Genomic DNA, 27,269 nt, shown 5'->3' with positions numbered 1-27,269 from the left:
GCTGCTGTAGGTGAGGAGCATATATCAACAAGTAAAGGTGCAAAGCTCTGTTCACCCCAGACATGACTTCTTCTTGATGTGTCATCTGTGGTTGATGCTACAAGTTGTCTTATGACTACTTTTTTGAAATCCAAGAAGAGGTTTCACTGAGAGTGAGATGCTTTCTTTTGCTGTTACCACTCAATCTCATTCGTCAGCCTGATCACAAAAGCAAAACAGAACTAAAAACACTCAGAAAACAAGAATCCTCACCTAGAGGTTATGTGCAACTACAAAGGACTTTTCATCCTTTCTCACAGGTAACAACCAGCCTGCTGTGAATCTCATCCAGGCAATTATTTTGCATCTTTTAAGGTACAATGTAGAATAACTCTGCTAAACTTGGACTGATAGAAGTGGCCAGACTATCACAAAAAGCCTGTGGTACTAGAAAACCAGCAACAAGGCAAAGAATCAATACTTCTGGCTTTATATGGTCCATCCTGGATGCAGTCTAAACAAATAAACAAAACCAAAACAACCATAAAAAACTCCAATCCCAAAAAAAAAAAAAAATAGGCTCAAGCATGAAAAGATCATAGTGTTCAGCTAGATTCATCAATTCTATATCCCCTGCCTGCACATCTTTCAGGAAGTTGTTTTCTGATCATAAACTTAGCAAATTCAGCTTGCAGTCTGAGGCAAACCCTTCATTTTGGTTTTGATAGAGCACAAAAGGAGAATTTTGGTGGCTAGGATATTTTTTAAAAGAGGAAACAATAAAATTCAAGTCTTAAAAAGAATCAATTCCTTCTGCATGGTACAGCATTAGAATCAAAATATGTCACAGATTTAGAGACCACAAGTGGTCAATGAACTTCATGATGGAGAGGCAAAAAAGGATTCGATGGCACAACTACATACAATATCCTGTTCCCATCTTTTAATCAAATGGGCCGTGTAATTTCTAAACTTCCATAATTTTCTTCTCAGCAACTCTTCTTCTCTTCAACTCTTCCTGACTTTCTTCTTCTCTTCAACTCTTCCTGACTCAGGGAGGAGCTTTTGATATATACCACCTGCAAACCATGGGTTTCTGGTGTGGTGGTGTTATCACTTCCCTAACTCCTGAACTTCCTCTGGGGCAAAACAGATTTTTTACCCCTTCCATTTCCATTCCCTCTCCTGCTCTGCTCACAAGATTTATTACCAAACTCTAGAAAAATTACTATGCAAAATAGAGTTTTACATTTGTCCTTTGGGATAATTAGCCAACCAGAGCATTTCAGGCTGTATTTTGGTATTATTTTCTGTTTCCACTGTTAATGTATGTCTGCAGGTTTTGTATCTGGATTACCCACAAGACCCAAGAAGTGATGGACAGTAAAAGCCTCTGGGACTTTCTGTGTACCACAGTAACAAAGAGGAGTTACCATGAAACCAATCTCTCTAACAATAAATGTATGTCTTGCTCTGTACAGCATCACTTACTAGCCAGACACTAAAAACATCAGGATGGTTTTTTAAGTCACTTTTGAATGAATATTTCATTCTGAAACAGAATTATACCAAGTTAATTACATACACTGCCTAACATCTGACAGCTTAGAACAGAAAGCCTTCCCACAAACATCAGTACCACTTGAATTGCAAGCTGACACTCTCCAGTTTGGGAATCTGGCATCAATCTCCAAATACGTATCCAATAGACTGTGTTATTTGGCTTTGCTATTGGCAGAGATGGACTTGTACAGAAACTGACCCAGAGTTTTCAGAGAAATGAGCCTTAGGTTTCATCTTAACTGAACCACAAAATGGAAGTGGTGAATCTCTGCAAGTTGCTGCCAGGGTCCTGCTGCCACCAGGTGCCCAGCCGTGACTGCCAGGAATGGACAGCTGCTGCAAGAGACAACACTTTCCCACAGGAAAAGTCCAGGATGTTGTAGATTCTGCTATGTACATCCTGGAATGAAACAGCCCTGAAAAACCAGTGCTCAGCTGGATTCAAGGGAACTCTACAGCCCATGTTGTACAAGCACATTCAGAGTGCTTTACATTGCCAAGCCTCTTACCAGCTCCCGTGGACTTCACTGACTACTAAAAATTATGGGAAGAAAGATCCATAAAGCACATCAACACAGTGACATGGGCAGGATTACAACATTAGGGTCTTGTTCCCTGTGGCGTGCAATGTCCATGAGAACAAATTATCTGACATTACTGAGCTACATCCTCCCTCAGCCAGCAAACACCCTGCTTGTGCTCTGGGAAGGCTGAATGCCAGTGAAGAGAGGAAGGAAGTAATACAGCATTGGTATAGGTGTAATTAACAGTCTCATTAGCAGTGCTCATTTAAAACATCTCAGAGCAAGCCACTATCAAAAGGTCAATGAGAAAGTGATGGCCCACAGGTCCTTCAGTCTTGTGCAAAGTCGAGCTTTGGACCAGCTGCAAAAGCTCACCTTCCCTCCTCAAACAGAAGATGAGTCCGCTTTCCATGCCAGTCTCCCCTGAACAGGGGAGGGCTCACTGCCACAGGCTGCACACATCCCATCCTCCTGAGGCTACTTCCCATGGGTATTAACTGCTCAACTGGCCCAAACATCTGGCAAGGGGGAAAGTGATCACCAAACTGGTTCAACTACTGCCTGAACTGGAAAGCCAGCAACTCCCTCAGCTGGGACACAAGCAGAACATCAACAGAAGGGATTAACACTCTAGCAAAAGTGGCATACCTGTAGTCCACAACACTATGACAGCAGCCTGGCAGTAGCCAGACACAGTAACTTCACCTTACTTTTATCAATTTTGAAATTTAAAATTCGATAATAAAATTGCATGGGGTGATGAGGTTATTTTTAAGTTCACTATAGCAAAGTTTCCCCCAAAAGCAGAAACCTGCTGACTAGAAAGAAACAATCTTGATTGCCAAGTAAAGGAAATTAGTGTTGACTTGGTAAAGTTGTTTTAAACGCCCATCTCACAAAGCCTAGCCCAGCTTGATACTGAAGAGCTAAGGTTTCCAGGAGAAAAAAACAGTAAAAAAAATCAGACTACCGAGGAGAAAACTAAAGGTAACATTCTTCATCATTCTTCATCGTTCATTGTTCTTCAACGTAACACAAATTCACTAATTTAGTATTCTGGGTTGCCTACTAGATCAATTACATGCCTCTTTGCCCATCATCAGCATTCCTTTTTATATACAAAAGTGCTCTTCATTCTGTCTTCTGGGTTAAGTTACTCTGCACTGTTTCTGCAGCTAATGTCAAAAACATGAATTGGTGGACTGAGTCACTGAAGTCACTCATACCAATGCTGAAGTATTTGACAGCATCTTAGACCAAGTCAATTGTAGCTAAGCAGGGATAATTTTATACCAGAATGCTGTAGTGGAACCTAACTGATATCCTTCAAAATGTACTAACAATCTTCCTACCACATCTATGCCAGGCTGTCATCTCCTTTTTTTTTGGTAAAATTAACCCTGAGCTTCAGTAATCTGCAGTTAACAGCTCCTCACACCACACAAGGCTATTCCTGTGAGTCTTGAATAGCAGCCTCAACTCAGGCTAGACCATGGAATATCAGGCTAGCTCATGGAGTATTGCAAATTTGCATATCCTTCCACGTGCAACACATGCACAAAAGATTTTATCTGCACTTAGGGTAATTGTATGTCTCGATGTCTAAAGAACTTATTATCACCAACCTCACAGCATGAATGTATTAACCATGTTAAACTGACAAATTTTTCTCCAAATCCAAAATTACAAGTGTATTCAAGCCAATTTGGCTCAACCTGGTTTCATGATCCTGCTATTGACACTCCAACTTTCCTGGAACAGCAAAACAACTTGAAATTCAAACAAATAATCTGACAGGAATTAATTTTTATAATTTAAATTTTCCCTTAGGGGTATGGATGTTACTGAGACATTAAAAAAATCAAATAACAAACTAGCAGACAATCTGGACACACAGTATTCAGACTGCCTGCCAGCAGTTGGAAAAAAGGACATAAAACATCTAAGCAGACAATACTCTTCAGATTATTTGAGCATTAAAAAGCCCCCAAACATTTAGTTCCCAATCACCAAGACACACCAGCATCAGAGTTAGAAGAAGCCAAACCACTAAACTTATCAGCTTGTTACTTATGTTTGCTGCTGGGCTGATTACTTCAGGGTCATGCAGCCAGAGCTGCTGTGTGGAAGCTGGAAGAACCATTGAGCCCAAGAGCTGGAAAGAGGAGGTAGGGACCCTGTTCCAAGGACAAGAGGAAGCCTGGCCAGCAGGGAACCACTGCTCAGTACTGTGTGGTCATTAAAATAGGAGCACTCCCCATCCTCATGACTAAGACCATCTCTTCCACCAGAGAAACAGGATTGTTCCTTGAGTGCTGCTGAAGCCCCAGGCCATGGCACAGTGTCCTCTCCTTGCAATGTCCCAGCAGAACGGACGCCTGGGCTCTGTGTAGCCAGAGCAGCAGGGCAGGGCCTCCTACACACAAAGGTAATCCACCTTACCTCACAGAAGTTCAGCTCCCTGCAGCTGAGGCAGTGACTGCTACAAAGGGACAGCAGCTTCTGACAGAGCAGAAGGAACCCTGATGTGCTGCCCCACCCAGCATGGGGAGCCCAAAACCCACAAGACAGCTGAAGTAATATCATTCTTATTTCCATCCTTAACAAAAGTGGGGTCTAAGCAACAGAAATGCTTTATTTCCTAGCTTTGAAACCAGGCGAATGTTTTGTTTTTTTTTTTTTAATGAATGACTGAACTGCATGTAATACTGTTACACAAACCATGGGTACTATTTTTAATAAAGGACAAGTCTTATTTTAGGCTACCACACAGAATCACAGAATTGCACAATCAACTGGATTGGAAAAGGCCTCTGAGATGATCAAGTCCAGCCTGTGACCAGATATCACCATGTCAAGTAGACCGTAGCACTAATTGCTACATCCAGTCTAATTTTAAACACTTCCAGGGACTGTGACTCTGCCTCCCTGGGCAGCCCATTCTAATATCTAATCACCCTTTCTCTGAAGAAATTCTTCCTGCTGTCCAACCTGAACCTCTCCTGGTGCAGCTTAACACTGTGTCCTCTTGTCCTGTCACTGGCTGTCTGGGAGAAGACTACAACCTCTTTTCAGGTAGTTGTAGAGAGTGATAAGGTCACCCCCTGAGCCTCCTCTTCTCCAGGCTTCTTCTCCATGGAACACAGATTTATTTTTTTTTTTATCATTACTTCATACCTGATTGTACCTTGTGGTGACATACCACATTTTGGATGGGGAATTTTCCTTCCTGAAATTCTAAGGTCTGGCCATTGCAGGACCAGCATCAGCAAGGTCACCAATTTCTAAGGTGATTTGGCCAGATTAGACATGCAGCTAAATGGGAATTTCGAAAAGTATTTCAGTAGGAGTCTGGAACATATGTACAAGCAGGAATACTGGTACATGGAGCTCTAGATGAGGCCTCCAGAAAGTACAGTTCTGGAGAGTATGCAGCTTTTCCATCCACCAAGGTCCAACTTTATTTTACCTCACATTTTAGTTCTGGCAGATGTGTAAAAAAATAACAACCTTCACATCTTCTCTGGAGAACATGTTCATCTCTTAATGTGGCTACTATGCGGGAAGAACTTGCAGCAGCACTTGGGCCAGTTTGCAATTCATCTCCCACACAGAGACAAGCTAAACCTGCCCGTGTTTGTGTCAGACCTATTAGGCACCCAGTGCATTGCAAGACTGGCCCTATGGAGGAAGCTTTTTGGGGAGAAAAAAAGGCAAAAAAGCTTAATTTTAACAGTTTTCAGGCAACTGCAGCAGTACATGTCCAGCAATATTTCCATCACATTCAAGTACAATTATTACACTTCATTTTTAACACTAAAAGTAAAACTATAGTTAAAAAAAATCTTCATTATTTGACTGGTTCTATGTAATCACTTTTGTGAGTGACGGAGCAAAGATTTGCTAATTTGACTGTGAGTTCTGAACCCTAAAGACTGGGCCTGCCCAAAGGATTAGCAAAACATTTCAATCCTAGTCACATCCTCCATGCCTCTCCCAAACCTCCCCAGACAACTCACTCTGAACAACACAAAAGCGGTTCCATGATGAAGTGAATATTCCAGCTACAGGAGACCTTCTTATGGTACTGGAGCACAGTTCTGTGCAACCACTAAAGAGCGGAACTTATTATCAACTGCATAAAAATCCCCCAATTTTTAATTTGTACAAGCCATCCCCTAATAAAACAAACAATGACTGCAGCAACAGCCAAAAAAATAACTTTCCTTCTCCACGATCAAAATGCTCTGGGTCACGCATTCCTTTTAAACTGAAGCTGCACAGCAGAATTGATGCATACCTGAAGATAGTGCTTGCAGCGCTAAATTTGGGATCCTGTCTTTAAGTGACACTGTCATGATTTCAGAGTCTGCTAAAAATGAAGAAAAGCATTAAGAGAAAAATTTTTGCTGTGTGAAAAATGGATTTTCACATTACAGCATGAGGCCAATTCTTAATATCATAAAAATTTACCTCAGTCTATTTGACTGTAGCAAGGAATTACAATTAGCAAATAAAAAGAATCCTGTTTTCAAGGGTGAAAGCTTTTAATTATACACAGAGCAGAACAGAACTATTAAGATTCTGTTTGAAGTCAGTTTAACATTATTTTTTAGTGAGAGGTGGTGGCTTTTTTTCTAAAGCTGAATTGACCCATCATTACTGCAACATCACATTTACTGTAAATGCAGCTTTGAGAGTCTCCAAACTATTCACATCATTTGGAAAATGAAAGCCATCACTGAATGCTGCCAGAAAGTCAGAGAGAGCAAGGCCACCAAAGCAGAAAGCTATTTCTGTATGATTCTCACAATTCTAAGGACTTGGGTATAGCAAGCAATCTCCATTAGAAACAAAGAGCTGTGGATCTCTGCATTTGGGGAGGCATTGTTAAAGAGAGGCCAGGTGACCTGCAGTGCCATCCTATCTGCCCTGAATGCAGCAAAGAAACCGAGCAGAATGCAATTAAAACAAAATAAGTAAATAGGCAAGTTATTTTGCTCCATGAACAGGTGGATAAATAACCTGTATTTTTCCTGGTAGAGAACCAACATCAAGACAACTTTTCCAACAGGCAGTCCAATGAAGAAATACAACTAATGTTTACTGAAAACACAAGAAAAATAAACATGTAATTTCTGCCACTGCATGAATTAAATTCCTAGGGGAAGCTATAAAAGAAGAGCTTGGCATTCTGCATCTCCACAGCTACAGATGATTTTGCACATAAATGCAGTAAACCACAACGTCTAGCATATGACTTGGTATTATGTGTTTGCTCAGCTGTTTTCATAAAAGGTAATTTTCTCAGCTGTTCCTGACAAGGCTCTTTTGGATACAAAACATTTATCTTTCCAGTATATTTACATAAATTCAGTCAGTTTGTAATACTAAATAAATAATAACCTAGTCACTGTTGTCAGAGCTCCACAAAATTTAAGTGCTGCTTTCCCAGACCAACCTTTGGCATCTGCCAAACGAGGCAGCAACAGGAATCTGGTGTGAAAACAATGTTTCTGTTCTCCAGTTCAGCTGAGTCAGCCCACCCTGATCTCGAGTGTCACTGCTCACACCCTAAGCTGAACTGTCACCAGAGGGTAGCAGCGCTCATTTCTGAAATGACGACGACCTGGATGAGAAACACACTTTTCCCACATGAGGTCTGGTTGTTGCTTCCCCTGTTCAAACTAAGGGGTTCCAAACACAGTCACTCTGTGAGACAGCATCACTATAAACGCCTTTGAGACAGATCCCCGAGGCATGTGCCCAGGCACAATGCCAGCAAGTCCATAGCCTGATGTTACAGTTTTGTAATGCAAACAGGAGAGTTGAGGGACTGTCACTGCTTTTCATTACAATTCTACTGTCTTTAAAACTTTGGCACTGAAAGGCTAGTCCGGGCTAAAGATTGGCAGGCAGAAAATCCTTGCCCACAGCAAGCAAGGATGGAATATTAAATCTAAAACCACAGAAACCACAGAGGCAAGAGCTGAGCCTGGGCAGCAGGTGTGTGTGTGTACACCTGAGTGTGCACTGGAGAGGGGAAGGATGCAGTGTGACTGACAGAAGAGAAAAGCTGGAAGAACAGTCCAAGATAGCACAAATCTAGAACATCCAGAAATGTGTACTTCCTGACCACAAGACAATCTGTGTCAGAACTATTTGTGAAACGGTTTGTTTCTTCAGAAGGCACAAAGGGAAATCTTGCTCTTCTAGCTCAAACATACAGAACTATCCGGCACAGGAATATGCAAGATGGATGTGCATGCACCTGGGCTCCTGAAATCCCCCAGACAGTTCCACAGGGGAAAATGGACAGCACTGCACTGACAAAAGTACTTACCATTTTATTCTATACAGTATCTTAGAGGTATTCACAGATTTAAAGCAAGCCTGATGCAATGTCAGAACACACTGAATGAGGGATTCAGATCTCAAACTCATCCCCTTTGGGGCTTGTCTGAAGTTCTGGTTTTTCAAGCTTTTCCTGGCATAGATAGTTTTTCAGTAGGAGGCTGAGGAAAGACTACCAGCAACATGCCTGTCTCTCCCTGCTTCTACGTGTGACAGGGAAAGACTGCATGACACTGGAGAGTAACTCAATCACACAGAAATCAACTCAAATACAATCTATGAAGTGGGTACCTGTTATTCCCCTCTTTACTCGCTTTCCAAGCTTTATTTTAGAGCTTATGCAGTGCTACCATTTGGCAGATTTCATTCCCATCTCTGCTGCTTTCTACACACTCATTTCATCTGGATAATCAAGTTATCAATGAATAAATAAAAGCCTCCACCTTACACTGGACAAGCACTACAGTTGTAGCTAGAGCTCTTCCTCCAGCAGCCAGAAATCTAAACCTTTCCCAAATTCCTTTCAGTTGCAGAAATGTTCTCAACATCAGTGTGAAAATAATGCAATCAGGACACCTCTTTTTCTGAAGGGGGGTGGGAGGAGGAAAGATAAGAACTGAGACTTGCAACACAGGATGGGTGGGGAAGTTTTTCTTCCTACTACTGGTCTCAGTAAAATCTCATTCTGTTTACTCCCCAGCTTAATACTGAAGTCTTATTACATTTCACTAAACAATCCCACATTATAATAAAGCAGTCGGCTTTTCTGCCATGATTGATAGACTTTGCAATTATTTAAGGGGAAGACACATAATTACATACAGCTAGATTAGGCTGATCAAATCCCTGTTAGTGTCTGCCAATATACACATAATAAGACAGTGTGACATTAATGTAAACTAATTTAAATGCAGAAAGTTTTATTAAGACTTAATAAAATTACAAACAGAAAGAAGGTTTTGCACATTCTAACCAAAGCGAATTGCTCAGCAAAGCCACCATATAAACACAAACCTGTTTTACCTGATAGGCTCTGTAACACATATTCTTGCACCACCTATTTATTTATTTATTCTTACTTACAGTTCTACTGCCAAGACCTTCCCCAGCTCAAAACCTCGGAAGCAAAAGCAAATGCTGTGGAGCCATGTGAGTAAGAGAGTCCATTATGAACAAGCCCAGGTAGTCAGAGAAGGATGTCTCAGAAGTTCCTCTATAACACTCGGCAAGCAACTATTGATCAGTACCACAGTTCAACACAGTACAGTACAGGTGACCTCCTTTTAAAGCACTTACCAAGACCAAAACATCACCTCCCCCTATGCAACACTAGTCACATTCACCCCTCTAATTTAGTCCTGTACAGCCTCCTTTTCCACTCGGGTTGTTTTTAAAGCAATCTGCTACATTCACAGCATCATTCTCAGAGTCACCAGTGATACAGGATACTGCATTAACCCCAGTAAGCTTAGTGCATGACTAAGCTTCACTCCCTGCTGCATTGCTCCAAGGGTAGTCATGCTTGTGCACTACCTTAGTTGTCCTTTTCCTGTAACTCCTAAGGACGTGGTTGCAATGATTTCCTAATTATAGCTAAAATACACTGAATGCTTGGTATGGCCCTTTGTCTAAGCCCATGCATGCAGAGCCAGGGAGATCTGGGTATGGATGCCAGAGGTCCAGTTGTCTACACACATTCCCTTTCCCCCTTCACTCAGTGATAATGACTCGTTCTGCATATGCACATTATCACCATTTCCAACCTAGATGCCCTTGCTGTTTCTGTGCCAGGCATTTTCCAAGACAGTGACCCAACAGGAAGGGTGCAGGAGCAACTGTGCCACAGCAGTCCTTCCCTCCACCATCAAGGATGCCTGTGCTTTGTTACTAAAAAGTATGATAGCAGATCTTAGAGCAATTCACTCCTCCCCAACACACTTATTTTCCCATGCTAAGATTTCCTGCTATACACCCTGCCAAATTAAATCAATTTGAGTATCTTGTTAAAGAAAAAAAAACACTGTAGATTTTGATCTATTTTTATTAGTCTGCCAGTTGAGCCTGTTGCTCTGATCTGGCTTACTTGACGATTCCTTAGCTGCTATGCTCAGCTACTTCTCTGCAGAGGCCCTACAGTATTTCAAGAATATTAGAAAGCTCTGAGTAAGATACAGGATCCTCACCATGGCCTTATCCAAAAACACCACAAAAATTCTGAACAAGTCCATTTCACAAACATGAACATTTCCTGCAGAATTACGTCTTGTCAGCTGGAGGAAGACAAAGAGGGAAACAAGGAAAAACCTGAGAAATCTAAGTGCTAGAAAGGATTACAGTGCAATCTCCTGGAAAATATATTAAAACTCAATACCGTCTTAAAACTGATGAAAAAAAATAAGCCCGCCTGTGTTCAATCACATCCCTCCAAAGCTCTTGGCCAACCTCTCCATGTTAGAGACAAATCACTGTTAGATAACCTTTTCTGAACAAGTCTATCACTTATTCTAGTTTATGTTCTGTTTCCTTTGGCAGCACAGCTATTTAAGTCATCCTTCTAATCCAGAGCCTATGGTAATTTTTCTTTTCTGTTCTAGGGCAATTCTTCAAAGCATCATAAAGGCAAATTTAATAAGCACCTCAGTTTGTATTGCTTTCTATTTATAATACTGCAAGCACCTGCTGCTGCTGAGATCTAAGCACATATCTATCTATCTTACTCTGCATAGACTGATTCGGATTAATCTTAATAGTTTCATATTTTAAAGCAATTTCAAGAAATATTGCTCCAAGCTGCTGGGTGGATTGGTTGTGGGGTTTTTTTTTTCTCTTTGGGGTGTTGGCTTTTTTGTTAGGTTTGGCGCTTTTTTTTTTTTTTTTTCCTTCAGTGTTTTTTGTTTGGGTTTTTTTTTAATTCACATTGTGGTACCCCCCCCCCCCCCCCCATTTTTATTAAGATACTGCTGACCAGCTCTTAAAAACACAACTCATTTTGCCTCCTTCTTTAAACCAGCCACATTTGATATGTGTATTATATATATATTTATCATTTTACTGGAGTACTCAGTAGATCCCTCTTGTCAATTTAACAGCAGGCACTCAACAATCAAACCAAGTTACTCCTGGAACCCCAGCAGTGGAAGTCAAGTCAGCACTGGAGCTCATGGACGGTTTTGGGAGCTGTGCACGTGCAGGGAATGGACATTTAAAGGTTCATACCATAATCCAGTACGTGTAGGGTTTGAATCACGTATTATTTGACCTTCTCTCAAAAGAGGGATATATTAGTTTTTAATCTTATCCAAGTGCTTGCAAACATCAAGTGACAGCTAAAGCTACACAGTACAGAAGTTAAGTCCTATGTCTGACCTTTTGAGAGGGGCTGAGGAATCATGTCCTTAGGCACCTCTTCAGAGCCTGTCTTCCACAGCTTACAGACAGAATATTAATGGCTGCACCCTGGGCTGTGGACATCCTGGTATCTACAACATCAACTGCAACTGCTCTTGCTGTTATTTCATTTGACAAGATGACAGATAGGAAGTTTAATGCAGTGGGGGGAAAGGAAGAAAAAAGTTATGATGCAGTGCAAGTAGGTGAGCAAGATAATGAAGGCCAGAAAGAAAGCACAGGAGAGCCCCCTTAGTGTGCAGGAAAAAAAAAAAAAAAAAAAAAAAAAAGAAAACAAAGACAAACCAGCACACAGAAGAAAAGCTGCATGGAAGTAAAATAAAGACTGAAAGAAGGGGATGGATGAAGAGTCCATCCATCAAAGAAGACTGACAACAGTGATGGGTCTCACTTCTGCACTGTGTGTCTTTGCTTTTAGTGGCTGACAGCTGAGGTTCGTACTTCTCATCCATCTCCGGCCTACGTATTTAGGTGTAATGGAGCAGCCTCCTCCACAACCCATCAGGAGACCTCATGGAAGACTTCACAGGATACTCTGCAGATAATTTAATCTCAAGAGTGACTCTCATTCCCATAAACTCCTACTCCAGAGGGGCTGTGCTATGTGACTCCCTGCAGTATATAATATGGGCTTTTATGTAGGATTTTAAGTATTCCCATTAAAAACACACCTCTTTATCAACAAAACAGAGTCTGATTGCTGTTTTTATTCACCCTAATCATGGCAAGATTGTTGTTAACTTCATGACAAAAGCATGCTCATGAATACGTAAAACAAAGTTTCCAAACCTGTTTTTTACTGGCATTTGTTGGAAAATTAGGGAAATGGAAAGGCTCAGAGACAGGAAACATCATTGTAAGATAATCAGTAGTATGCCCTCCTCTTACTTATCAACAACAAAATCCAATACAGACATTATCTTGGGAATCCATGGATTTTTACATTTTCTCTTAACATGATACAGATTTCCTCAGAAAATAAACAAGGCACAGGGAGACCTTGCATGTCATTTATAAAGAAGAGATGCCATTTATCCTTCAGCTTCTGGCTGTGGATTCCAAATTACTGTCCCAAAACATCTGTAACCTTCATGTGTTCTCATCTTCTTTCACAATTACTTCTTATCATCTGCAGAGGTCTTGAACTTTTGCAACAGCTATACTGAGTAAATCAGCTATAAACAGACATGCTATTGATACTCCAAGCCAACAGCTAATCATGATTTCTAGTCTTTCAAGCAAATAGGACAACTTAAAATGGCAAACATTGCTCTATCTACTCATCCATAAATTAGGAGTGACAATTGCAGATTATTACTCATTCACTCAGAGCATTTGTTTGGCCCTGAGAGAACTGGCTTTATTCCAAGAGCTGGCAAACACTGGTTAATATACATGTAAATGTTTTATTTCTCTTGGAGTAGGCAATTTCACAAAATGAAATACCGAATTAAAGATGACCTCAGTTCTTCTGCTGATGCCTGTCTCAGATGCAGTGCTGCTGGAAGCCTTTGCAAGCTTTTTCCACACCAAGTCAACAGGGAAAAAGACACCTTTTCTTTTCAAAGTGAGACAATTTCACTGTGGAAACATGAAAGCTTTTATATAAATATTAATCACCACATTTGTCCTGGAGTTAAGTGGATGGAGACTGGCTTATATAAGGCTGCAGTACTGACTTGAAAATAGTGAGTGAGAGGTACTGAAATGGTTCTGCAAATACTGCTCCAAATAAGCTGTTCCTCTATACAAGAACTGCAAGGAGTAGATTAGCGACCCCAATATTTAATTTGAGGGTACTATAAAATAGCACTTCACTGCTGAGAGTGAAGAAGGGGAATTTTGTCCTTTGAATTCCTGATCTAAATGTAAAGAAAAGGAAAATGTTAATTTCCTCCAAAACTGCAACTAATTTGAATGGGGAAGAAGAGACAAGACTAAGAAAAAGAATGGACGTTCAACAAAGAGCAGGGAATAAACTAAATACCTGAGCAGAAAACCCAGCAGTGGTTTAACAGAGCCTCTTACTAACCAGACCAAAATCTAAATATTCAAAATAATACCAAGTGTACAGTACCCATACTCTTGAGCATGAATCTCCAAAACCCAAGAGAACCAACAAGTTCATTCGAGGTGAGGACAGTATACACCAACTCCAGCAGGACTCTGAGAACCATCTTTTTCCTACAAAGGGCTGGAGGTATCAGATCTACTTACTCCTCCTATGATATAGGCCATCAGCTATTGCTTACCCCTCTTTCCCACAGAGAAGTGAGATTTCTTTTCACAAATCAACCAAGTTTTGAAACTAGAACTACAACTACAAAGCAGATTTCTGAGAAGGGGAAGAGAGAAGCATAACCTCTTATCTACTGTGCTGTACCACAGGTATCACCTCACTTTCCTTGAGGGCACACTGAAGTTTCAATCAGTTGAGGACGCTAAAAATAGTTCAAAATTGTTCATAAACCTAAACAGAAGTGACACAGTATTTATATACTTCACAACAGCAAGTATAGAATGAAATACAAAATAAGGTACAAAGCTTGACTGAGATCACAGTGACTTGAGGGAACCCACAAGCAGAGACCATTCAACAATTAAGAAACCTCCAACTATCAAGACAGCGGCAGTCTAAATTCACCTCCTCTGAGTGAAAGGAATACAAGATGAACAAACATTGATGGGAAGCAACTACCAACAGATGACACCTTCAAAAGATTCAGGACTATATTTATGTGGCAAGAGCTGATGACAAGTTCAGTTCCCATTTGGCAACTCATCTTGATTGCTATTGCAGTGCTCCACAGGTTTCAGCCATGTCTCTTCATGGACACAAACAGGACACCAGATCTGTATTTTCTGGAGATATATACATTAAAAACTGCAGATATTAGAATTGCTCTCCTTCACATTCTGCATTTGAACAGGAAAACAATTTAGATTTTACAGGCTACTACATTAACTAAAGCTACTTTTGAAAGATTTTCCATTATTTCTTCCCAAAATGATATTTCTTTTTTTTCCTCACCTGTAGAAAACTACTGCTGAAGCAAGCACAGTAACTAGCACTTGACATGACTTTGAAACTTGAACCTAATGCTGCACTTTTCCATGCTGCTTTCACACAAAGCACACCCTCCCCGCTCTTGTGTGCTACTGCTTACATGGCACCTGGAGATCTCACAAGGAAACCTGCAGGAACAAAGGGCAACACAACAGAACATGACAGTGCCGGCCTCAGCTCTGAAGAGGATTTTAAAATTTATAACAGGGTCTCACTTGGCTGCTCGGTGTTCTACGTGGCTGAAATGAATACACAAGCCAGGCGGAACTGCAAGAGAGGCGCCTATAAAAGGTGACAGCACTATTACCAGATAAGCCAGCAGTTAGACATCACTGATTACCACGCTGGACAGAGATTTTAACTCACCTAGAGAGCAGACAGCTAATCAGATTTCTTAATGGGCTTCTCTCAGTCTCACTGGGGCTGATGCATGCTGCATACAGGATTTGGAACGAGGTTTTTCCCTGAATAGCACATACTGCTTTACTACAGGCATTCTGTTATCATCTTGGCTTACACTTATATAAAATACCAGATGGAAGTTACATGAACAGTCATTAAGAGGTTGTTAATCATTAAATTCAAGTTATGCCAGGGCAGCAACAAAGCTGACCTCTTGAATAAACTGAGCTTGGATACAGGTAACATTGATTTTCCTAAAGAGGTTTCATTACTTAACTCTAGAATTGTGATTTCTTTTGAGAGTAGGAAGTTAAGAGCTAATCCAAATTTACTATTTATTTTCTACTGAAGAGAAACCAGCCCATTTAAAATGCAGACAATATGATAGATCTCCCTCCCTTTCATTTTTCTCTCCCCTCTGAGAAAAACTCAACTTCATAGGACTTCAAACCTCAAGGAGGAGGGGAGGAACCCAGAAAAAAAAACAAACCCTAAAAACCTTTAAAAAAACCCAGTTCATCTTGATTCTACAAGCTTTTCCTTCGGCACTGAAAACCTAATGTGTATTTTCTCCCAACTACTTTTTTCCCTGTATTGTTCTTAATGCTTTCCTAGAAATTATGGTTTTTTAGCACCCAAGTGAAAAACTTACATTTGATAAAGGGAGAGGGACTGTTTGGAGCCCAGTGTCAGTAAAAAGGCACGAGGTAAACACTTGGATATGCTACAGGATACTGAGCCTTTCTGCTATATTTTCTCCTTTCCAACTCATCCTGGTTTTGTTTTTCAACAGGTATCAGAATCAACCAAGTGACTATTACAAGCCATACCATTAAGTCAAAGAATTTCCTCTTCACCTCCTTCAGGTATGATAAAGATCATCCATAAAAACAAAGTGATCCGAGTTCCCCATTTCTCACAGGTACACTAAAATGCTTACACAACCACTGCAGTAATGTTCATGACAAATGGAGTGTGTTACAGACTTGGGGTTTCCTAACTTTCTGAAATTACTATTTTGACTTACTCATATCTTTGGGAATGCAAAACTTAATTAAGTCTAAGAAAATTCTCTAAGAAAAAAGCAAGGAAGAGACAAAGTTATTCAAAAAAGAAAAAATACGCAAAACCTCCACAACACACATCTTTTACAAGGGGCAATTTCTCACTCTCCTGTTTTGAGAACCTTGCCTCTTTCATACTTAAGCTAGGTCTTCCCAAAGCAGGCATCACTGAATGCATTCATCTGGAACTTTTATGTAAACAAAATTGAAAAAAGAAGTGAAAAGCCAAAAAAGGATATTAAATCACAGGATATATACATCCCGGAACCTTGTATGTATCTTTTCCAAGAGAAGAATATAAAAAAAAAATTGGACATGAACCAGAAATAACAAGAGGCAAGAATGTGGAACATGAAAGGCTTTTTACTTAAGGTCCCTCATGTCTTACGAATTTATTAAAAGATGATGTTAGAGCACCTGAATTTCAGCAAATTGCTTCTGAGATGGCTCCTGTTGCAGCAGCTTTTGCTGGAATATTTCACTCTGGCTGTCAGCCAATCTTTGCCATGCTGATGCCAAATAAATGATACCCAATTTCAGTGACAGATGCTGTTGTGTTGACACATAATTAATAGGTTTATATTCAAGACTCCCTGGAATTCTGAAACACTTTATTCACAAGAAATGTAACTGACAGCAGAATTCAAAGGGACTTGCACATAGCTGGTGCCACTGCATTGCTGGTATTGTCAGACTGGAAGGAAGAGATTGTCAACTGTCCAGGGTGGTCAGGAACAGTGAAGACCAAAAATTTTCCAGGGCAAAGGAAAATATGGAGAGATACAGCCTAGCAGTAAAGGTTAACCTGCTCAGCTAGAAACCTACATGCCCAGAGAAACAGGAAATCTGAATGTTTTCAACACAAGTCACATATCCCTTTCCTGCAGAGTTTCTAACTGCGCAGGAGATGGAAGTCAGAGAAACAACACAGCATTGAATAACAAACATGTCCATAATCTTCTTTTCTCTTAAACTTCCTTGGTTTCCTAGGCAGGAAACAGATTAGCAACTGTTAAAAATATATTTACCGAAAGAAAGAAAACATTACATACCCTGATCCTTGCATGTTCACTCTCCTGGAGACAATTTGCAATAAACTTTCATAAATAGCATTTATTTTGGAGAGCAACTATATCCCTCCTCAAGCTAAACACACCTTTGCATCCACTGTCATTCTTACAGGAAAAAAATGCTGATGATATTACAATATATGCCTACAACCTGAGGGTTTTTTTTGTTTTGGTAACAGTGTCATATTATTTTCACACAATGAATAAAAACATGGATGGAAATTTTCAGCAAAAGGTTTGTACCCACTCATTTCACAAGAAAAAAAAAAAAACAGCAAAAAATAAAATTTAGCACAAAGGAGCAAATAAATGCCATGTGGCAAAGTTATCAGTGCTTTATCCAGATAGTATATGCTGTTTAGCAAAGATGCAATGCAGTATACTTGACCATGATGCCTTTTTCTAATTAAAATAAGGTTAAGCTTAAGAATAATTTTGAATTGCATATGGGGATTATCAAATATATTTGAAGTCTGCAGACAAACTAACTGAATACGTATTTTGTTGACAGTTTCTTAAATAGTATTTTAGAACACCGATCTCAGCCCAGAAAGCTTCTTCAGTGTGATACACTTCTGCTGCTTGTGAGGCCTTATCTAGGTCTTAGATATTGTCTGTACTTCTCTACCAGTGCCACAGGAAAGATTTCTTCTTCCAGTCAACTCTTTTCTTTCCACTGTGTGAAAAAGGGACTGATGTTAGTTCTTCAGACTTCGCACACTGCAGCTCTTTCCTTTAATTCTTCCTCTCCTGTGCTTCTAAGGGTTGCTAAGGGCAAAACTGTCACAAGACCTCTCTTCACACTGAATTTCTCCTTCAGGAGTGCCCAGCACAGAGAATACAGATGAAGTTTTACAAGGGAAAAATGCATTTATCATCAAAGTTCCTATCTCTCAAACACCCAAATTTTCCAGTTAGTTCAGCAACACAGAATATATAAAATATCCAGGTTTATATCCTTGCAAAAGCACAAAGTACTTGAAAAGGTCAAGGAAGTGCATTAAGCAGAAAAGCTTTAGAGGCCAGGAGTTCTTTTTTCACTGTTCTGTGAGGCACTGGAAAAAAAAAAAGCCCGAAACAATTTTTGCCAAAACATATCCAGAAGTTATAAGTTAAGCAGCAATTGCACAGGTACTTTCTTTCCAAAACAAAACAACCAACTTAATAAAACAAAAAACCACAGAACAAAAAACTTTAAAAGCCCACCCCAAAGAAATCATATCCCTCCCCAAAACACATAGAAATTTTGTCAGTCACAAAGACAGCTGGGACTAACCTCCCACTGGCATTTGGGCATTTCAGGAACATACACAGAGAATCATAAAATGGTTGGTTTGGAAGGGACCTTAAAGATCATCTTATTCCAAAGAGAACATGAAAAAAACAGCTAAGCCAACTGTCAACATCTTTGATTTACCAGAACCAGACATGGGGTATGACAGGGTGCTACACCAAAGACAGACCCAATCCTCCTCACTCCTGTTCAGAGGGGATCAGATGCAAAGCAGCTCCAGATGCTGTGCCTAAGCCAAAGAAGGCCATTCTCTCACCACTGCATTTTCACTGTACACAGCACAGAAATAACAAAGCTCAAAGGCTTACACAGAAGATCCTGCTCCTGCCTAATTACTTGGAAGTGTGTGCAGAAAAGGCTGCAAGGCACTGTACAGCTACACTGTGTGTGCGTTAGCAGGGGTGTGATTAGTTCAGGAAGAGATCAATGCTAAGATGCACAAACCAACTCGAATATTTCTACTTGTTACTGAATTTGCTCCAAAGATTTATTCCTACAGCTCTTTTGGGGTGTTTGAAAACTCCCCCTGCTCCTCCCTTAAGCACATACTAAAGTCAATAACTTTTTTTTTTTAATACAACAACATATTCAATAGTAATAACTCATCCTGTTATTAACAGAATTTAAAAAGTCAAATGGATTCTCACTCTTACTTCTACTATTGGCTTCTGCATTATGTTCTGTTTGGACACAGAACAGAAAGGTTTCACTTTCTCCCAGCTCAGAAAGGCAGTGCTATGGCTGGAAGACATGGGGGAAAAAAAAAAAAAAAAAAAAAAAGATTGTATGCAAATATTTCTGTTTCTCTTCCTCAATTTATAATGCAATTTAAAAGAAAAGCAAAAGCGTGTTTGATGCTCATTACTATACAATGAGTTTAATGTGCTAAGTAAATTATCAACAGAAATAACTAAGTCATCTTCAACTTTCAGAAGTGTAAAAGACTTAGCAGTTGTTCAGGCAATCAGGTTTCAGATCAAATCTTACTTTTACAGACACCGTTTCCTGTACTCTTAAGTATTTCTCTTACAACTGTGGGAAAGACTAAACAATGGAGGGAAACTGTTTGCTCTGCAGACTTAAATAATAATTCAGCAGCAAGAACCAGCATCAAGACTTTTGAGTAATGGTATCAAACCCTAACATTAAGGCAAAAAGTTGGCATGCAGCCTTTTCCTCTATGCTAAAGTACTTCATCACAAGTAACTCTAAGACTCCAAATCTTCAAATGTACTTCACAGGTTATAACAGTATAAATACAAGCCTCTCCTGTAACAGTTATGAATTCAGAAAACTCAAGTTTTTCTGATGCTGTGCAGCATTAACACCTAAACCTCTCAAGCCACTTCAGACACATCTATCCTGCAGTTTTTGTCCTAAATTATGCTAGAGTTTAACTGTATATTTTTCCATTCAAAGTAGGCTGTGAAGGTTGAGTTGATGGTCAGACCCAGCACAGTAAGTGCACAGGTTTATAAGCAGACCTGAATTTGCAAAGACAACTAACCACAGATGAGCTTCCTGAGCCTTTTTGTGGCATGACTGCAGGCTCAGAGACGTATTTTATACTGGCACCAGTAAGTGTAACAAAAGGCTCTGGGATCTCTTATCTTATTTGTATCATGACAGCCATGTACCTAATCTATGTTTGAGGGTGCACTTTTATAACTAAAAACTCCATCCTGCAGCTTCCTTCTTTTTGTTATGCTTCTAGCTAGGAGCCAAAGTTAAGTAAAATACCTATCCTGATGCAATGCTGACATATAATTACCAGTAAGCAGCCATGCTAAGAACAAACATTTGAGAGGCAGAGCACTGCAGTGAATTTTGGTAACAAATTTATGTAACACACCTCCCCCTCCAGACCTGATGCTAAACACTGTACTATGGTCTCCTTTCCAAATATACAAGCAAAGCCAAGGTGTCAAACCAAACTGACACTGGGTGAAAAAGCAGTGAGACCAATTTATAAACCAAAAGCAGTCTGAGAAAGAGATGGGATATACACCCTGAAGTCTAGTACATCCAAACCCTGATTATCCATACCTTTAGCATGACACAAAGCCCAAAATCAACATGACCTGAACACAAGGGTTTTATGCTTAGCAACTAATAAGGCTTGAGAAGCCTTATTACAGACCCTTCTCAAAAGAGCCTATCTGAAGGCAGATGGTACTTTGAGTGTTAAAGCCTACCCAGCCATCCCCTCTCATTTAACATTTTTTTCCCCAAGTCTACCATCATGCAAACGTAGCTCTTCAACTCTTTAACTGTAGTGTATCTTTATCCTTCATAATTTTTTTAGACCAGTTTATGGAAAGAAAAAATAACCTAAAAAAATCACAGCAGTACCAAGGCAGAACACAGCTACAATCAAAATGGATTGGGTTTATTACTGCCAAAGTCTAAGGGGTGCCCATGTAAGTAAACATAAAGTCACATCATTCTGCACTCCCCCTCACCACACCAGCTCATTTCAGCCTGAAAAAGTCATTTGTGCCTGCAGCAGGGCAGGCCACATTTCTACTCTTCATGTGACAAAGACACAAACACATTGGTTTGGGCAGAAGCAGCTTTTGCACTGATGTTGCTCTTTATTTTCCACTCTTTTTGTGAAACACGGAGACAATTTCTGAGCAAAGCCTTTTGGGAAAGAGCTTTACTCAAAATCACTAGTCCTCTGTCTAGCACAATAAGAGCAGAGAATGTAAATTAGTTTCAATAAAAGCAGCTGGCAATCAATAAGAAAGGGCTGGTCTCAAAGCGTAAAACTAAGAGTTAAAAGGAGAAAAATGTAAGATGAATAAAGAAAGAATAAATATAAACAACACAGGTTGTGCACAGGAGAAAAATCTAACAATGCAATTAAAAAAAATCAGAGAAACTGTCAAAGAAACAGCTAGGGTAAATAGGAAAGAAAAATACCAGAGCAAATAAAAGGACCACAAGAAAAAGTCTAATGGAAAACAAGTGCAATCCAAACAAGATAAAATAAAAATCATGAAAGGGATCAGAAAAGAGGTTAGCTGGCACTAAGGCTTAGGGCATCAGTCACGAGTTCACATTCTAGCCTGGTTCACAGGCTTTGGTAAGTCCAATAATGAGTTTCAGCATTCCTGCTTCCACACATCAAGCCGTTTCACAAACCCTTGTAAACCTGTCTCTTCTGACCCTCTGCCATAACACAGAAAGTCAATACCCACCCACTCTACATGCAGTCAGACTCCTCTGCTATGTCCCTTTACCTTCAGGTCCACAGGCACATGCAGAGGAATGGGAAAAGCCCAGCAGTATTGTTATTTAAAGAAAAAAAAAACAAATCCAAACACTCAAAACTGACACTTTCACTGAATTTCCACATTATTGTGTCTCATTTTGTAAGTCAGAGACTGCATTATGGTCACAGAAGCAGTTCTTACAGACAAGGGAAAATACAAGTGTGGCTGTTGGCAAGCTGCACTCAAGAGAAATCTAACAGTTGAGTGCCGTGCATGCTGCAAAAGTCAGTGTCACAAATCACTTACCCTCCATCTTCCACCTACAAATCCAGCCCCACCTTCTGGTTTTATCAACATCTCCCACCAACCTTGGTTAAGGTGCAAGTAAGGTCCCTATCTTGCGCATGCCTTTAATACAGCTATGAGCAAACAGGAAGGCAGGCAGGTACTCAGCAGCTTTTTACCCCCAAAGAATCTCACCACAAAACTACACAATGTAACTTCTCTGGCCCCGAGAATGCGGCCCCCATCAATGATGTAGCTACTTAAATAGCACACGTGAATTGCAAAAACTGGTGTTTTCTACACTCACCGGAAAATGCAGCGGAAAGCTCACTGCACTGCACACTCTTCCATTTACATTAAGTTTTGACCAGCATACTGATGGACTCGAAAGATAACCCCTCCAACAAGTCACTCATATACTTAAAATTACGCTTGTATTTTCAGAACTTTAATGCAAAGTAATTTGATTGCGGTATGCCCTACCTTTTGAGGTACAAGACTTCTACAAGATTTCTAATGACAACAGTGGTCAGAAACTTCTAGATATAAAGACACCCAAAAGCTCACACTTTTAAGAAAGTACAAAGTGACTACCTTCTTTGCATCTAAAATGGGTGTACAATAAACCAAACAAAGGATAAAGAAGACCAAGAAAAAAAAAAACCCATACTGAAATTAAACTAGTGACAGGGCAAAAGACAACAGAGAGAATATTATCACACATTCCTATCCCCTCAAGATACATATGTGCTCAAAGGGCTCACAAATATCTCATTTCTGGCTGCTTCCCCCATTCATTATACAAAGCCTGCTTCCTCTGTTACCTACAGTAATTATTTCACGGTTTGTCTTAAGTAAAAATATCTCTCTCAAAAAAACCCAAACAAGCAACCAGAAGAAAAAAAAAAAAAAAAGGGCTAGCGGTCCACACTGTTGCAGAATTATTTTACATCTACAACTTGGCCTGTACCTACTGATAAAACAATTAAAGCATTTTAACAGCACATTTCCCTAAGGTGGTAAGCACCTGAAAGACATGCCCTTCCATATTTGCATGGCCTATCAGCAACAAACAGGATTAAGAGCTCAGCAAATCCTCACACAGGCCACATCTGCCCATATAACTCTTTGCCATAATGAGCAGAAAGGAAGGTAGCTCCTCAGCTGTATGCAGGACTTACTGGGAAGCTGTTACTGCTATAATTAAAAAAAAAAAAAAAAAGTAAAAAACAAAACAAACCAAAAAAGAAGCAACCCAAAATGGCATCATGGACACCTCAGGATCTTTCACCCTCTAAAGAAAAGACTCACCTGGTTACAGAACTTGTGGACTTACAGCCCTGCCACTGCCCTGGTGACCCTGTAAAGCCATCAGCATTGGGGAACTCCAGAGAAGACAACAGGCAAGATCTCTTTGTGGGACAATTTCTCCAAGCATTTTCATAATGAATGAAAAACTAGAGACATCTATATTGGCATGCAGCACAAATTTTTACTGCATGTCATGGACACCAATCCACCTAGGGATGTTTCTTGCAGATCATGATGGAGAGATTAGTATGAAGACAGAGAATGCTTCAGAATGCTTATTCTGAAGCACCTGGACCTGAATGAGATGCCAGATCCATTCTCAAAGGGCTCAGACAGCTTTTGGAGCAGCTGAAGCACATCTGTAGCAGTAAAAGCAAAGCCCAGCCCAGTTCAGCAGAGAGAATTCGTGGTTAGCTCCCTCAAACCCCGAGAGCGCTGCAAAAGATCAATGTATCTCTCTGAGCACAGCCCCCATGACAGCAGTGCTGCCTGCTGAATCAGGACCTATCTTCTGTGACTTAATGCAGTTCATTCAGCTTCTCACCACTTTCTTGGTGGAACACCACCATTGGGACAAGCCTTGTTGGTCTTCAAAGTAACAGGAAAGGGAGAAAGATGATGGAGAAGGAAAATTTGTGAAAACGAACAAGGAAACTGCATTACATTACACACTGCCATCACCAAATGTATCTACCATCCAATAAGATAGGTCGTATCACCTAATCAGTACATGTATCTCTTATATATACATACATATGTGCAAAAGCATTTCTGTGTTTATTTAATGCATAGAAAAATATGATAAGATTTTTTAAAAATATTGAAATTGTTTTGCTAGCATACAGATCTAGCAGCAACCAGTGAGCATCCACTCTCTCGCTGCTACTGCAACCACCCCCCTCTCCAAACAAGCAGCAATGACCCAGCCATCAGCTAGGGAGCATTACTGAGGGTTGTCACCTCACACAGGCACATTTCCACTCCACGCTCTGGGGTAGCTGCAAAGCTCAGATGGTGTTCCACAGGCAGGAGGTGTGGGTATGCAGTCACTACTGAACATTTGATGTTCACAGGTTTGAACACAAACCAGTCCCATCAGACTGTGAACACCAATCACATCCCAAAATCCCACCATATCCCTGTGTGCTCAGGACTCCCTAGGAGAGCTTTCCAGTGTCCACCCTGGCAGCATCTGAAGCTGCCCAGCTCTGCAAATCACTTGTCTTCATCTCTGTAAGTGCTGTCCATGCTATTCTGTGCTGCCCTGCATTTGTGGCCAAAAGCTTTGCCAAAACCCTCTCGAGGGGCAGAATGGAGACCTATGCAAGCCCAGGCTGGAAAACGCACTAAAGAAACAGGTGTTCTCCCAAAATATTGGGCAGTATTTGATAACTTCACCTAAAATTCCTGTTGGTAGATGTCCCTTCCACGTTTCCCACAAAGCATTAGGGAAACCAGCAGCTAAAATTGCTGTGCAAGGAGCAGTTCATTTATCTGACAATTTCATTTCAATTTCATTTATCAGTGAAATCAACAAAGGTTGAGAATACTTTTCTTCTTAGCTTCATTTTAGGAGGTCTGTATATTATAAATAGGCTACTAAAAGGCAATTAAGAGAAGAAGGGAGAGCAAAAAGTTATTAAAAATGTACCAACAGAAACTCATTTCACTTTTTTTCAACAGGGCATAGGGGAATTCCTGTAACACTTCTAGTTCATTTCAAGGAGGAAATTCTGAACGACGCTATAAATAACTAACAATCAAATTTTCAAAACTGAGAGAAACACGGAACCCCCAGCGGTTCGACCCAGGGTGGCACCACCCCACAGACCGATAAAAATATCATACAAATTTCAGGCAGGATAGGGACCACGGAACAGAAACCACTCTGACAAGAGAACATTTTAAACAGTCGAAAAATAAGAGAAAGGGTTGAACTATAATCGGTCTAGAAACACAGAAAAAAAAATTTTAAGGTAACCAACAATAAGGGGAACCACAAAACTATGCACCGAACTCATGACAGCTCATCACAGGGACAAAACACGCACAAATTAGGGCACGGTGCTTTAAAAAAGAGACGAACCCCACGTTTTTACATTCAGAACATATTGTTTGGTTTTTTTTTTTTTTTTTTTTCCTTCTTGGGTCACCTTTAATGCTTTCCTGAGCTTTTTTTTTTTCCAACAGGCTGCTTAAACACAGGTCTCGGTCGTTTCCCGGCACAACTGTACTCGCGATTTGGAATCGAAATAAAGTAGATTAAAAAAAAAAAAAAAAAAGAAAAAGAAAGAAAGAAAAAAGAAAAAGCAACAACACATAAACCCCGAAAGTCTTCTACGAGTCTTCGGAGCAGTTGTTATTTTCCTCGCCAGCCTCTCAGCGGAGCTTCCCGGGGGCTGCCACCCAGCCCCGACAGCGCGGCCCGGCGGCAGCTCCCTCCCGCCGTCCCCGGCCGGCTCCCGGCTCCCCGCCCACCCTTCGCCTTCCCAAACTTTCCGGGCTTATCCGCGGCACCCCGGCCGCGGGACGGAGCGCTGGGAGCCCAAATCCGCAGGAAGCCGTCCCGCCCGGGGGCCGATCCCGCTGCCCCGCGGCTCCCCCGGGACGCCGCGGGCTCGCCCCGTGCCCCGTCACAGCGCTCCCCGCCGCCCCTTCCCAGCGCCTCCCGCACCCACCGGCCTCTCCCGGGACAGCGGGCGGGAGCGGGGCCGCCGCGCGCCCTTACTTGGAGTTGCGTCCTCCGAGAGACGGGAAGGGCCGGGCAGCGGCGGGAGAGGAGCAGGGTCCGCAGCGCCGGCCGCCGGCAACTTCCCCGCTCCGCCGCCGCACGTGGGGCTGAGGCGCGGGCTGCGCTCCCCGCCCGCCGCTCGCCGCCGAGGACGTGGCAGCTCCGGCCCTCCCCCGGCCCTCCCCGGCCGCGCCGGAGGCTCCTCCCGGCCCCGCTCTGCGGAACGCGGGGCGCCCTCTGCCGCCCGCCCGGGGACCGCCGGCCCCAGCCGCACCCGGCCCCGCCGCCCCGGGGAGCCCGGCCCCGGCGCCGGTCCCGCCCGGAGGGTACCCCGCGGGCCGGGGAGCTGGTGCAGCACGCCCGGCCTCCTCAGGTGTCGGCCCGCTGTCCGTGTGGGGCGAGCGCGCAGGACAGGGCAGAGAGGTTTGTAAAGGAGAACGCCAAAATAGGTGGGATCGGGAGAGCAATTCCTTTTTTTCCCGCGTACCAGCAGGACGGAAGCGCCTGTTGAGTTGATCAAACTCTGCGATAACGGGCCGAAAATAAAAATGGAGGGCCGGCTCCGCGTCCTCCGGGAGCAGGGGCTGTCTGGGCAGAGCGGCGGGACTGGGTGTGCTGGGGAGCCCTGTCACACGCAGCCTGAGCTGCTGTCATCTCTGCACCAGCGACACCCCGAAACACCTGCAGCTGCTTCCCAGCTCCCAAGGCTTAGGCTGGCTGCCACAGAGACACTCTGCTGTCTTACTGCGGAGAAGGGACCTCTCACCCTGTTCCTAAACAGACAGTAGCTGTAACTGGTGGAAAATAGAAGACCTCAGACATCTATTTGTCTTTTCTTCTTGTTAGGATTACACATTTTGAAAATAAAAGGCGTTTCTTGGGCTTGCATTGGTTGCAGCGCGCCTGACAGCTTTCAGCTTTCTGCTGAAAAGGTTGGTTGGGAGGAATCTTGCCCTTCTTCCGTGTAAATAACAGCTATAGAACTTTTTCCAAGCTTAG

The 27,269-nt window shown here is 41.6% G+C and overlaps 1 protein-coding gene and 1 long non-coding RNA gene across 5 annotated transcripts in view; one reads left to right on the top strand and one right to left on the bottom strand.

Moving 5' to 3' along the window:
* Positions 1 to 26,782, bottom strand: part of SMCO4 (single-pass membrane protein with coiled-coil domains 4) — a 29,027-nt gene extending 2,245 nt beyond the window's left edge. Inside the window, exon 1 of one of the 4 annotated variants that reach the window (XM_068181517.1) lies at positions 26,758 to 26,782. The gene's annotated coding sequence lies outside the window, so the exon portion shown is untranslated. Of the gene's footprint in view, positions 1 to 6,366; positions 6,387 to 15,261; positions 15,307 to 26,267; positions 26,443 to 26,757 lie in introns of those variants that run through there. The other 3 variants (XM_068181516.1, XM_068181518.1, XM_068181515.1) reach the window with 3 other exon arrangements.
* On the top strand, positions 14,664 to 19,082 carry LOC137469110 (uncharacterized). Its single transcript, XR_010996343.1, has 2 exons — positions 14,664 to 15,186; positions 16,091 to 19,082. It is a non-coding gene; the product is annotated as an uncharacterized lncRNA (long non-coding RNA).
* Positions 26,783 to 27,269: the final 487 nt, after the last annotated feature.

Source organism: Anomalospiza imberbis, chromosome 2, assembly GCF_031753505.1.
Source record: "Anomalospiza imberbis isolate Cuckoo-Finch-1a 21T00152 chromosome 2, ASM3175350v1, whole genome shotgun sequence".
Classification (NCBI taxonomy): Eukaryota; Metazoa; Chordata; class Aves; order Passeriformes; family Viduidae; genus Anomalospiza; species Anomalospiza imberbis.
The sequence above is the reverse complement of the archived record's forward strand: the minus strand, read 5'-3'. Positions and strand labels throughout refer to the sequence as shown.